This window comes from Geotrypetes seraphini, chromosome 11 (genome assembly GCF_902459505.1).
Source record: "Geotrypetes seraphini chromosome 11, aGeoSer1.1, whole genome shotgun sequence".
Taxonomy (NCBI): domain Eukaryota; kingdom Metazoa; phylum Chordata; class Amphibia; order Gymnophiona; family Dermophiidae; genus Geotrypetes; species Geotrypetes seraphini.
In genome coordinates, this window is record NC_047094.1 from 7,440,324 (window position 1) to 7,454,556 (window position 14,233).

Consider the following 14,233-nt stretch of genomic DNA (forward strand, 5'->3'; position numbering starts at 1 on the left):
TGTGGGGATGGGGACAAATTCTGCCCCCTTGTCATTTTCTACCTAGCAGAAACCCAAAGAGTAGCAACATTCCAGAGCTGGTATTGTGATGTCATGATGCCTCATTCCACCAATGCCTAAGAGCCAACCTCAGCAGTGATGTCACAATGGCTTGACTGCAAAAATCTGTGGAAATCTTCTCCCTTGTTTTGGAAATTGAAAACAGACATTGCTATAAAAATCCATCATACATTAAAATAATTGGCTGAAAGGAGAATAACTTTTTTAAGAAATAATAATATTTCATACGCTAACTATCTTTATGAAATGAGATCGGCAATGCAGCTTTTCCGTTGTCTGGTTTTTTCTTTTAAGAATGTAAAAATAGCCATACTGGGTCAGATCAATGGTCCATATAGCCCAGTATTCTGTTTCCACAGTGGCCAATCCAGGTGACAAGTACCTGGCAAAATTCCAAATAGTGCAACATTCCATGCGGAATCCCCAAAGAGCAGCAACATTCCATACTATAGATCACAGGGCAAGCAGTAGCTTCCCCATGTCTGTCTCAATGGCAGCCTATGGACTTTTCCTCCAGGAACTTGTCCAAACCTTTTTAAAATCCTGCTACACTTTCATTTGCATAAGAACATATGACTAGCCATCCTGGGACAGACTAATGGTCCTTACAGTCCAGTATCCTGATTCCAACAGTGATCAATACGGATCACAGGTACCTGTCAGAAATAGTAGCAACATTCCATGCAGAATTCCAAAGAGTTGCAAGATTTTCCAGAATCCCTAAGAATAGTAACATTCCATTGGGAATCCCCAAAGAGTAGCAACATTCTGTGCTACCAATCCCAGGGCAAGCAGAGGCTTCCCCATGTCCGTTTCAACAGCAAACTATGGACTTTTCCTCCAGGAACTTGTCAAAACCTTTTTAAAACCCTTCTACACTTTCATTTGCATAAGAACATATGACTAGCCATCCTGGGTCAGACCAATGGTTCATCTAGACCAGTATCCTGTTTCCACAGCAGCCAATCCAGGTCACAAGGACTTGGCAGGAAGCCAAATAGTAGAAGCTCTACAGAGGTGGTGATCTCTTCAGCTGAGCTCACCTGGTAAATATATACAGCTTTGAGCGTGTTCCAAATTACTGGCTTTTTATAATGTCCCAGCAAACTGAAAGGAGTGAGCAAGAATTGCAAAGCGGAGAGGTAGACGGCAGGGATAAAAAGGCATTACTGAGATGTTGGCAATAAATATTACAAGAACACACTGCAATAAATGGAAAGCACTGATTTAAATGAATAGGGCATAGCAGTCGCCAGGACGGAGAAAAGCAAGACGATATTTAAAAATGGATTTCTTTCAATTTAGCTAGGACAGAATTTGACCGTGGAACAAAAATTGTCGTTCCATGATGTCAGCTCTCGCCATCCTAAATAGCATGCTTCATTCTGCTTTTGTAGAGATCCATGACCAGAAATAGTATTTGCTATGTAATTTCATTTGTAATCATTTCTCCATGGCACAAGTGCCTGGCAGAATCCCAAAAAGTCGCGCGATTCCAGAATCTTGTTTTAATAGAATTACAAGGGGGGATCGTCTTTTACTAAGGCGTGCCAGCCAATTTAACGCATGCTAATAATCTGAGCTAATCTAGTGAAAAGTAAAATAAAAACTCAGATTAAAAAGAGTAACCATTCTAAAAAAAACTATTAATACATGAAGATTATTTTGACTGGTGGGCCAAATATTGTTGGAATAATAATGTTTTCATAGATTTGCAAAATAATTGAAAAGTCTATGGGCTCCTTTTACTAAGGTGCGTTAGGGCCTTAACACGCGGAATAGCGTGTGCTAGACGCTAACGCCAGCATTGAGCTGGCGTTAAGTTCTAGCCGCACAGCATGGGGTTAGCACGCGCTATTCTGCTGTGTGTGCTAAAATTGCTAGCGTACCTTAGTAAAAGGAGTCCTATATTGTTCTAACAGAGAAGGGACTAGTACGGTACTCCCCCGATGATCCGTTTCAGGAACCCCCGCGAATCTTGGAAAAACCGCGAATACGGTTTTTCATGGGGGAGACTGGAGAGGGCAGCAGGAGAGAGCAGCCGGAGCGGAAGAGTGCAGGAAGAGGTGGTCGGAGCATAGAGCGAGTGATTTCCGACGCTCCGGCTGCTCTCTTCTGCCTCTCCCGCTGCCCTCTCCTTGTCGGCAGTTCGCGGTCGGAAAATACCGCGAAGGACAGGGACCATGAACCGCCGACCGCGAATGACCGGGGGAACTCTGTATTCCAAATTTCAGTCAATCTGAATGTATTTCATGAAACTTCATGGAGTGTCCCCAAGTCTTTGTACTTTTTGAAAGAGAATGCAATCCGTTCCCACTCTGCTCCACTCAGGATTTTGTAGACCTCTAGCATATCTCAACTCCAAGTTGAAGAGCCCTAACCTTTTAAGCCTTTTTTTTAATATGAGAGTTCTATCCCCTAAATCAGGGGTAGGCAATTCCGGTCCACGAGAGCCACAGACAGGTCAGGTTTTCAGGATCTCCACAATGAATATGTATGAGATGGATTTGCATGCACTGCCTCCTTGAGATGCAAATCTATCTCATGCATATTTATTGTGGATATCCTGAAAACCTGACCTGGCTCCGGCTCTTGAGGACCGGAATTGCCTACCCCTAGTCTAGATGCTAAGCCACTCTTTGTGAAAACAGCGGGAGAATATCTTACAAATATAGACCAGGGGTAGGCAATTCCGGTCGTCGAGAGCCGGAGCCAGATCAGGTTTTCAGGATCGCCACAATAAATATTTATGAGATGGATTTGCATGCCCTGCCTCCTTGAGATGCAAATTTATCTCACGCATATTTATTGACATAATAAATATAAAATATAATTTTTTTTATTTTATACTTAATAATTTATCAATTTCATTTTATAAATACCTAATTCAACACATACTAACATCCAACTCTACCCAAAAAAATTTTCATACAATCAATCTAAAAAAAACTTTTTGCAATAACATGGAATTAGAACACAACCATTAAGCTACCAAACAATATCACAGAACCAGCTTTTTAGCTCCATGACCCCACCCCTGCCACTCTGCCCCTTCGACCAGGTCACTAGCCCACCTGGGACCCGCTTCCGAATCAGCTGCTCATCTCCGGCTGAGCCTCGGCTTTCGGTAGCCATACTGGGTCAGACCAGTAGTCCATCTAGCCACAGTGGCCAATCCAGATCACAGGTACCTGGCAGAAACCCAAATAGTAGCAATATTCCATGCTAGCAATCCCAAAGCAGGCAATGGCTTCTCTCCATGTCAGTCTCAACAGCAGCCTATGGACTTTTCCTCCAGGAACTTGTCCAAACCTTTCTGAAACTCAGGTATGCTACCTGCTGCACCTAAGACCTAAGTGGGAGTTTCTATGGGCGGAGCATGACATAGGCACTGCTAAGCGCGATGCTCTAAAAACTTAGGTGCCTGAAATGTAGGCCTTTAAAACTCCTCGCCTACATTTCGGGTGCTTATGTTTTTATGTAGGTGCCGCTATTCTGTAAACGGTGCCTATGTGTGATTGACACAAAGCCGGCGCCTTTTTTTTTTTAGGTGCTGGCCGATTTGGGCACCTTTTATAGAATCTGCCCCTTAGCGCCCTCTAGTGGTAGTCATGGAGCACTTTCACCTTCAGTTTTTAAGCAATAACAGTGACTATGAGAAAAAGAGATTTTTACACTGCAAGCTGAGCATACATAAAGGAAAGGCAGAGGAGCCACAAAATGACTTTTATCACTGCAGGACTATTTAAGCAATAACGCTACCAAGTAGGTTGATAAGTGCTTGTAATTACAAACCAGTGTTTCATGTGCCCAGTAGGTGCCGTGTCTCTGGGAAAGCACAGCAGAGTTTAGCCTTGAAAGTAGACACTGGTGAAGTATGAAGCTGCCGCCGGTCTGCCAGGGGTAGAATCATTGTACCTGGTGTACTGTAACAAGCCATCAGCTTTGTAATAATCTCGCAGAATGAACCGTCTGCTTTGGGCAGTTTAAAAGAAGCTGAGTGGCAGAGACAGTCCCCTAGGCTCCTCTTTAAATTAGCAAGTGCTGGTTCTTTAATGAGTTTTTAAACTAACACAGTAGTTAAAGCTCTGTCAAATACTGAAGATAGTTGTCAAGCCATCAGTATTCAATCGAACCCCTATCACGCAAGAAACCAGATGACGGTTTTTGCTCAGCAGTAGATGACAATGGCAATAAATGCCAGAAGCCTTGGCGAACTGTCCCTTAGCAGCCCAGGAGTATCTGACACCCTAGGTCAGGGGTAATAATAATAATAATTTATTTCTTATATACCGCTATACCGTGAAGTTCGAAGCGGTTTACAATAAAGATACATTTGACAGTACATGGGATAGAAACGGTTTACAATAAAGATACATTTAGTCAGTACATGGGGTGCAGGTGGGTTACCATAAAGATATGTTTTGTCAGTACATGAGATTCAAGGTGGAAAGTATAATTAGTTTCGGCCCTTGGAATTTAGGGGGCGAGGTGGAAGGGTCATGGTGAGGAAGAGTTGGGTATGGGAATTTAGAATTTGTTAAGCAGTCGAGTTTTCAGGGATTTTCTAAAGTCTGCGTATGGAGTGGCCTCAAGTATGGGCTTTCCAAGCCATGTGTTCAGCCTAGCTGCCTGGAATGATAACATTCTATCTAGAAACTTTTTGTATTGGTATGATTTCAAGGAGGGGTAATTAAATAGGTTTGTTCTGCGAGGGCTCTTGTTGGACTCGTTGGGGGAGAACTGGGAGATTAGGGAAGCTGGAAGAATTCCAAAGACAGCTTTGTAGCAATTCAGGGGTAGGCAATTCCGGTCATTGAGAGCAGGACAGGATTAATTCATCGAGGGCCCCTAGGCACCCATGTACACTGGGCCCCCTGCCCTGCCCCAGGCGCCCAGGCGGAAACAGGAAGCTGCGTCAGAGGGAAGCTTTGGGCAAGCAGCACCGCTTGCACAATTACAGTTCCCGTTGCCTTTCTTACCCGTGTTGCTTGCTTGTCTTACTTTCCTTCGATGGGGGGGGGGGGTGGGCGTGTTGCGATCGATGCTGGAGGGGGCCCATCGCCGTTTAGAAAAAACAATGTTGATGCCCTCCTTCATTGGACCCCCTGACCATTTCGGGCCCGAGGCACGTGCCTTCTTGGCCTATTGGTTAATCCTGCTCTGCTTGAGAGCCACAGGCAGGTCAGGTTTTCAGGATATCCATAATAAATATACGTGAGATAGATTTGCATCTCAAGGAGGCAGTGCGTGCAAATCCATCTCATACGTATTCGTTGTGGATACCCTGAAAACCTGACCTGCCTGTGGCTCTCGAGGACCGGAATTTCCTACCTCTGCCCTAGGTGAACCGTGACTCATTCAACCCCTCCTCCGCCCTTGCAATGTCCAGCATCTCCTCTTCCTACCTGCATCGCCCTTTCTCTTCGCGCTCCATCCCATGTCCGGCATCTCTCCCACATTGTTCCTGTCCTTCCGCTGCACACACACTCTGCCACCAAAGTCACGGCCACCATCTTCGCCAGGCTAAATGAGCACAGGCATTCAGTCAACTTCTGCTGGGTCCTGCCTTCTCTGACTGAATGTCAGAATAAGTGAGACTTAGCAGAGCTTCAGCATATGCCTGCATTCAGAGGCCCTACACCATGCATATCGCCTTCTTAAATCTTGTCTCCAAACAGATCACCACCCTTGCAAGGAACATCTGAAAGGCTGGACTGAAGTTTCCAGATCAGATACTCTGAACCAAGATAAACGGTGCATAGCAATTGCCAGTGGTGGTGTTCTAGATCTAGAAGAAGCATTGAATGCATCAGACAAGCCTCTAGCTAGGAACTTTTCTCATAATGAACAAGTTCTTGATAACAGTTGGAACTCTTAAGTTGCTCCTGAGGAAGGAATTCCTCATTGAGTGAAAGTTATTTAAATAAATGGTAGAACAGAACTGGCAGCCCATAGTTCTATTGATTGAAAAATGTGTTTACCAAAGGAGTCCAGTGGTCTGGCTTCCCTTCCTGGAGAAGCAGAAACATGAACGTTCTAGAGCAGATTCCACAACTAGAGAGTGATGTTGACGTTATGTTCTCTCAAACCATGGACACGTTTGTCTTCTGTACATTGCATGACCAACTTGCTTGATTGGAAAAAAAAATACAATTTCAGGTGATAGAAAAAGTAATAGAAGTTTGAAAGATTTGAATACATAACCAGTAGATGTTCATAGTTGCTCCAATTATTTTAAATTTTAGAAGCTGGTAAAAGTATATTTGTTTTAGACATTATTAATACATTAATTTTTACATAAGAGCATAAGATTTGCCTTACTGGGTCAGACAAATGCTCCATGTAGCCCAGTATCTTGTTTTCAACAGTGACCAATCCGGGTCACAAGGACCTGGCAGAAACCCAAAGAGTAGCAACATTCCAGAATCTCAAAGAGTAGCAACATTCCAGAATCTCAAAGAGTAGCAAAATTCCAGACTCTCAAAGAGTAGCAACATTCCAGAAACCCAAAGAGTAGCAAAATTCCAGAATCTCAAAGAGTAGCAACATTCCAGAAACCCAAATAGTAGCAACATTCCAGAAACCCAAAGAGTAGCAAAATTCCAGAATCTCAAAGAGTAGCAACATTCCAGAATCTCAAAGAGTAGCAACATTCCAGAAACCCAAAGAGTAGCAAAATTCCAGAATCTCAAAGAGTAGCAACATTCCAGAATCTCAAAGAGTAGCAACATTCCAGAAACCCAAAGAGTAGCAAAATTCCAGAATCTCAAAGAGTAGCAACATTCCAGAATCTCAAAGAGTAGCAACATTCCAGAAACCCAAAGAGTAGCAACATTCCAGAAACCCAAAGAGTAGCAACATTCCATGCTACCTATCCCAAGGCAAACGGTGGCTTCTCCCATGTCTGTCTCAATAGGAGAATATGGACTTTCATCCAGGAACTTGTCCAAACCTTTTTTAAAACCCAGCTACGCTAACTGCTGTTGCCACCTCCTCCGGCAATGAGTTCCACAGCTTAACTATTCTTCATCTGAAATAATATTTCCTTCTATTTGTTTTAAAAGTATTTCCATGTAAATTCACTGAGTGTCCCCTAGTTTTTGTATTTTTTGAAAGGCTGAAAAATCGATTCACTCTTTCTTATGTCTAGCTGCTAATACAAAGGTACCAAATACAGTTTAAATGAGCAGAAAGAACTGGCCCTTGGGAGGCTTTGGGAAGAAAGAGAAAATTATTTATATGGTCCCTTTGATTTCTCCCTGTCAAGAATGATATAAACTATGTCACATACTCCAAACCACTTAAGGTAATTGAATAAAATATGGTGATTTTTTTAAATGTCAAAACTAGCTGAAATATCTAAGAATACCAAAACAAAGGGAACTTTGATCCAATCCTTGCCAAAATATACCAAAAGAAGAGATTAATAAGGATTCTATGCTATGTTTTTTTTATGCAGAAACTATAGTGAAAAGGATCGAGAACGGCAGCTTTAACTGAGCCAAAATTGGAAGTGCTGAAATAGGGCGACCGGCAGTATTTATGATGACAGGAATGACCGACATATTGATCGCTTTAATTACACTGTTTTATTTTTCCCAAATTCAAGCTTTTTATGCGGGTTTGGTAAACTCCCCAATTTGTATCAGATGTGATAAGGATCTTGGCACATTATCTCATGCGTTTTGGCTGTGTCCTTTAATCAAGTCTTTCTGGTCTGCCATCCTATTATTTTTGGGTTCTTTATGGGGTTGTCCTGTTGTGGGTTCTCCAAGGGGAGTCATTTTTGGTAAAGCAGCAGCTTGTGGGGTATTTGGCCAAGGGAAAAATGTCTTTTATTTCAGAAGGCGTGTATTATGCAATTTTGGTTACAGAAAGAATCTCCAAGCTTCTGGCATTGGAGGAACCAGTTGCATCGTTTACTTTTATTTGACGTCTGGGAGGTTCAGTGATCTTCTAGGCCAGGGGTGCCCAACGCGTCGATCGCACAGTCGATCCCAGTCGATCGCACAGCAGGTTCCCTTCTTCCCTTCTCTTTTTTTCCCCTCCTTACTGGCCCGCCTCTTAAAGAAAGCTGGCCAATCAGAGTGCTGGAAGGGCGGGGTGAAGGTCGGTGGGGGACGGAGCTCAGCGCATCACAAGAAATAGAAGCGCCTGTAATGATTGAGGTAAGAGCGAGGCCTAATGCTGCCCGATATACAATTTTAAAAACCCCAAAATCGGCCTCCCAATCAGTGGCGTACCGAGGTGGGGTGGTCCGCCCCCGCCCCGGGTGCACGGCTTGGAGGGATGCACAGCCGTTCGGGTCCTCCTGCCCTTCCTTTCCACCGGTCTGCGCACGGGGCTCGCACCTGCCGCCCAAATGGTGCTGTTGGTTATCGCGGGAGTTGATGGCACCATTCGAGCTTCGGCGCGGGACCAGGCAGGCACGAGCCCCGAGCGCGGACCGGGGGAAAAGAAAGGCAGGAAGACCTGGACCTGGCCGGCTGTGCACCCCTCCAAGCCGTGCACCCGGGCGGATTGTCCCCCTTCTAAATCCACTTGTCTTTTATTCAGTTCAACTAATGAGCATTGTGACAGGCAGTTCTTATGGGGCAGTTCTTGGAGGTATTTCTTTGTTTTTCTGTGCCTAAGTATTCTATTAATTTAACTTCCTTATTGCTGTGGGGATCTCCAAAGGGGACGAATGGGAGACAGCCGGTGGCAGGTGGTACTTTAGCAATTCTTACAGGTTGCCATAGGCCTCAGGAGCTGTCTTCCCTCTGCCGTGGTCCTGCCCCTCCTCTAAGTCAGAGACAGGCTTGGGGCAGAGGGAAGACAGCTCCTGAGGCCTATGGCAACCTGCAAGGATCGCTAAAGTACCAGCGATCCTCTCTGCAGACTGCTCTCTGCTGGAATTAGGTAAATGGATGTGGGGAGGGTAGGCCTTCGGGGGGGGGGGGTGCAGTCCTTCAAGGGGTAGTGCAGGCCTTCAGGGGGGGAGTCAACCTTTGAGGGGGAATGTGCAGACCTTCAGGGGGGGGGTCAGGCCTTCAGGGGAGGGGGGCTGTATAATAAAAAAATATTTGAACATAAATACAAAGTACACTCGGTGTGTGTGTGTGTGTGTATATATATATATATATATATATATATATATATATATATATATATGTTTAGCATTTTTATTGTTGGTAGATCATTTTGACTTGGTCATTTTAAAAGTAGCTCGCAAGCCCAAAAAGTGTGGGCACCCCTGTTCTAGGCGAACTAGTCTTTTTATGAAGGTTTGGGATCCTTATATTAAAAACCTTTCAACTAGAGCAAGAAGTTTAATTCTCAATGATTGACATTGAAGCTATGGTTGTCTAAATTACATGGCAACAAAACAAAGAAGAAAGTCCAACTTTGTCTGCATTTTAATTTTGGTACAATAAATTTTTGCCTGCATCTTGTACACAGTCTGCAGTTTTGTTTGTTTCTCCTGTCTAAATTGCATTCCAGATCTTAATTTTATTTCTTTATTTTTGTCACCTTTCATCCAGGGAGGGAGCATGGATTATGGGATGGAGGGGAGGGGAGGGAAATGGGATGGAAGGGGGGAAATGAAAAGATTTGGAAGGAGGGGGTGGGGGAGGGAGGAAGGGTGGGGGAAAGGAGAGGGAGGAGAAGGGAAGGGGAGAGTGGGGGGTGGTTTATGATATTAAATATTTGGAGGAATGATAGAATTTATAAAATATATGGATTAGGATTTTAACATTTGTGAAATCATTTCTTTATGTATACTATAAAGGTATTTTTACTTTATTCCTTCAATAAAAATGTTTGAAACATAATTACACTGTTTCTCCTTATTTTTAATTTTTACTATGGTTCATTATGTTAAACAGGTTTTCTATTCAGCTCAAGGTCAGATTACATTACAAGAGCTTGGGTCAGTAAAGATAGTACGAAGCCGCGTTAACGACTTATAATCAAGCGCAACCCCTGCGCTAGCCGAAAAACTACCGCCTGCTCAAGAGGAGGCGGTAGCGGTTAGCGCGTCTGGCGGTTTAGCGCGCTCTATTACGCACATTAAACCGCTACCGCGGCTTCGTAAAAGGCTATTTTAGCAGATTTACCCAGCCAAATAAACTTTGTAAGGATCCCATTTCATTTTTTTATAAAAGGACCCTCGGAAATAAACCGGCAACATCCTCATGTGGTAGCAAACTATAGGCAAAATCATCATTTGAACAGCTGCTAAAAACTGGTTTTAGCACGCGCGCCAGACGCTAACGCCTCCATTGAGCTGGTGTTAGTTTTCCCGCGTAGCGCACGCTCCAGATTAGCGTGCGCTAACCCCCGTGCTATGTGGGAAAACTAACACCAACTCAATGGAGGCGTTAGCGTCTGGCGCGCGTGCTAAAACCGCTGGCGCAGCTTCGGAAGAGGAGCCCTTAATTTCTCCTTTTGGTGGGACTCTTTGTGTTTATGTTATACATATGAAAAAATCAATTCAGAAATTTTGTGTAATAATAAGATATTTAGGGCTCCTTTTATCAAGGTGCGCTAAGCGGGTTAGCGCGTTGGACATTTCATCACGCGCTAACCCTCACGGCAAGCCAAAAAACTAATGCCTCATCAATGGAGGCGTTAGCGACTAGCGTGGCAGGCGGTTTAACGCGCGGTATTCCACATGTTAAACCCCTACCGCAGCTTGATAAAAGGAGCCCTTAAATTAACGTGGGGTCCACTGACAAATTTTGTTAACACTGATTAGCTGGATTATCCTATTCATTTTGCACATCCAGGGTGGGGGGAATTCTATATTTTATTCTATTAATAGACCAAATGAGAGTTTGGTTTCTTGAATAGGGTGGGGGAAAATTTTTTAGAACATAAGAACATAAGCAATGCCTCCGCTGGGTCAGACCTGAGGTCCATCGTGCCCAGCAGTCCGCTCACGCGGTGGCCCAACAGGTCCAGGACCTGTGCAGTAATCCTCTATTTATACCCCTCTATCCCCTTTTCCAATAGGAAATTGTCCAATCCTTTCTTGAACCCCAGTACCGTACTCTGCCCTATTACGTCCTCTGGAAGCGCATTCCAGGTGTCCACCACACGTTGGGTAAAGAAGAACTTCTTAGCATTCGTTTTGAATCTGTCCCCTTTCAACTTTTCTGAATGCCCTCTTGTTCTTTTATGTTTTGAAAGTTTGAAGAATCTGTCCCTCTCTACTCTCTCTATTCCCTTCATGGTCTTGTAAGTCTCTATCATATCCCCTCTAAGTCTCCTCTTCTCCAGGGAAAAGAGTCCCAGTTCCTCCAATCTTTCTCTATCTATCTCTCTCTATTTCTGTCCCTCTCTACTCTCTCTATGCCCTTCATGATCTTGTAAGTCTCTATCATATCCCCTCTAAGTCTCCTCTTCTCCAGGGAAAAGAGTCCCAGTTCCTCCAATCTTTCTCTATCTATCTCTCTCTATTTCTGCCTCTCTCCCTTTCTCTCTCTCTCTCTCTCTCTCTCTCTTTCTTTCTTTCTATCTCTCTCTCTCTCTCTCTCTATTTCTCTCTGTCTCCCTTTCTCTCTCTCTTTCTGTCCCTCTCTACTCTCTCTATGCCCCTCATGATCTTGTAAGTCTCTATCATATCCCCTCTAAGTCTTCTCTTCTCCAGGGAAAAGAGACCCAGTTTCTCCAATCTTTCTCTATCTATCTCTCTCTATTTCTGCCTCTCTCCCTTTCTGTCCCTCTCTACTCTTTCTATGCCCTTCATGATCTTGCAAGTCTCTATCATGTCCCCTCTAAGTCTCCTCTTCTCCAGGGAAAAGAGTCCCAGTTCCTCCAATCTTTCTCTATCTATCTCTCTCTGTTTCTGTCTCTCTCCCTTTCTCTCTCTCTCTCCCTTTCTCTCTGTCTCCCTTTCTCTCTCTCTTTCTGTTCCTCTCTACTCTCTCTATGCCCTTCATGATCTTATAAGTCTCTATCATATCCCCTCTAAGTCTCCTCTTCTCCAGGGAAAAGAGACCCAGTTTCTCCAATCTCTCTCTCTCTCTCTCTTTCTCTTTCTCTCTCTCTCTCTTTCTCTCTCTCCCTTTCTCTCTCTCTCTCTTTCTGTCACTCTCTACTCTCTCTATGCCCTTCATGATCTTGTAAGTCTCTATCATATCCCCTCTAAGTCTCCTCTTCTCCAGGGAAAAGAGACCCAGTTTCTCCAATCTCTCAGCGTATGAAAGGTTTTCCATACCTTTTATCAGACGTGTCACTCTCCTCTGAACTCTCTCAAGTAACGCCATATCCTTCCTAAGGTACGGCGACCAATATTGGACGCAGTACTCCAGATGCAGACGCATCATCGCCCAATACAATGGCAGGATAACTTCTTTCGTTCTGGTTGTAATACCCTTCTTGATTATGCCTAGCATTCTGTTTGCCTTCTTAGCGGCCGCTGCGCACTGTGCCGTCGGCTTCATTGTCATGTCCACCATTACCCCCAAGTCCCTCTCTTGGGTACTCTCCTTTAATAACATCCCTCTCATCGTATAGTTGTACCTCGAGTTTTTGCTTCCCACATGCAATACTTTACTTTTCTCAACATTGAACTTCATCTGCCATCTCGTTGCCCATTCCCCTAGTTTGTTCAGGTCCCTTAGCAATTCTTCACAGTCCTCTTTAGTCCGAGCTCCACTAAATAGTTTGGTGTCGTCTGCAAATTTTATTATTTCGCATTTCGTCCCTGTTTCTAGATCATTTATGAATATATTAAATAGCAGCGGCCCGAGCATTGTGTCTTGAAGTCAGTTGTATGTATAATTCAATGCACTGTTTTCGTATGGAAAATTAATAAAAATTTATAAAAAAAAAATAAAAAAGTGGTTGGGTCAGTTACCCAGGACGTTACAATGGACAGTTTGATATGGACATTCAATAGATTTGCTCGTATAGGTAGATCAGAACAGGTGTTGATGCAGTTAGGTCATAATTACAAAGACATAGGGCTCCTTTTACAAAGCCGCGCTAGAGTCGTAACGCGTGGAATAGCGTACGCTAAATTGCCTTGTGCGCTAGCCGCTACCACCTCCTTTTGAACAGGCGGTAGATCCGGTGCATGCGTTAAAAACGCTAGCGCAGCTTTGTAAAAGGAGCCCATAGTGATAAGTTCAAGTAGGTGATCGTTGGCTCTTCATTTTGTCCTCGGAGTTGCATTAGACCGTTTAGAAATGGGCTTTTACAATTACCGTTTCAGTTACTTCAGGGTTGGCTCCCTGTCTTGGTAGAGAAATGCTTTTAGAAATTTTCTGAACCTGAGATAGTGGTCACGAGATCGTAGTGTAAGTGGGAGTTTGATCAAGCATTTTGCTACTTGATATTGGATGGATAAGGCAATTTGCCTGGTAGACTTTATAATGTTGCATGCTGGAAAAGATTTCTGGTGGAATATCTGTTGGAGGCTCCCTGGAGTAGGGTGGCCAACTCTGTTAGGTAGTTGGGGGCATTCCCTCTCAGGTTCTTAAAGGCAGTGAGGCCTAATTTAAACTTGATCCTTGTGGTTATGGGCAACCCGTGTAGTTTCATTTAGTAGGGGCTGTAGGTGCTACAATTTCCATAGTCTGTACGAGTCTTACCGCGGCATTTGGAACTAGTTGTAGACGTGATAGCAATGATTTAGAACAGTGGTTCCCAACCTGTCCTGGGGAACCCCCAGCCAGTCAGATTTTCCAGATATCCCTAATGAATATGCATGAGAGAGATTTGCATATAATGGAAGTGACAGGTATGCAAATCTCTCTCATGCATATTCATTAGGGATATCTGGAAAACCTGACTGGCTGGGGGTCCCCCAGGACAGGTTTGGGAACCACTGATTTAGAGCAAAGAACGTTACATTTTGATCAAACGCATGAGATAAAATTTGAACTAGCGTCCATGATGACCAGGTCATGTACCAGATCTGAGGCCTCCAATAATCCTACAGATGCTTTGTATCCTTTTTCTGGTGTCAATCGCTTCATGAGACTTTGAGGCTCTTTTATTAAACTGCATTAAGATTTGAAGAACTCGTTATTTTTTGAAAATTTGGAATCCGTATATTCAAAATCTTTCCCATAGAGCTCGAAGTATGATTCGTAATGTTTTATATTGAGGAATAAGAGGCTTTCATTACATCTTAACACTTTGTAATATGTGTCATCTTTCATTCTGGGGGTGGGAA

At 43.8% G+C, this 14,233-nt stretch overlaps 1 protein-coding gene across 1 annotated transcript in view; it reads left to right on the forward strand.

Moving 5' to 3' along the window:
- Positions 1–14,233, forward strand: part of CACNA1H (calcium voltage-gated channel subunit alpha1 H) — a 304,694-nt gene that overhangs the window by 153,090 nt on the left and 137,371 nt on the right. The window lies entirely within an intron of this gene.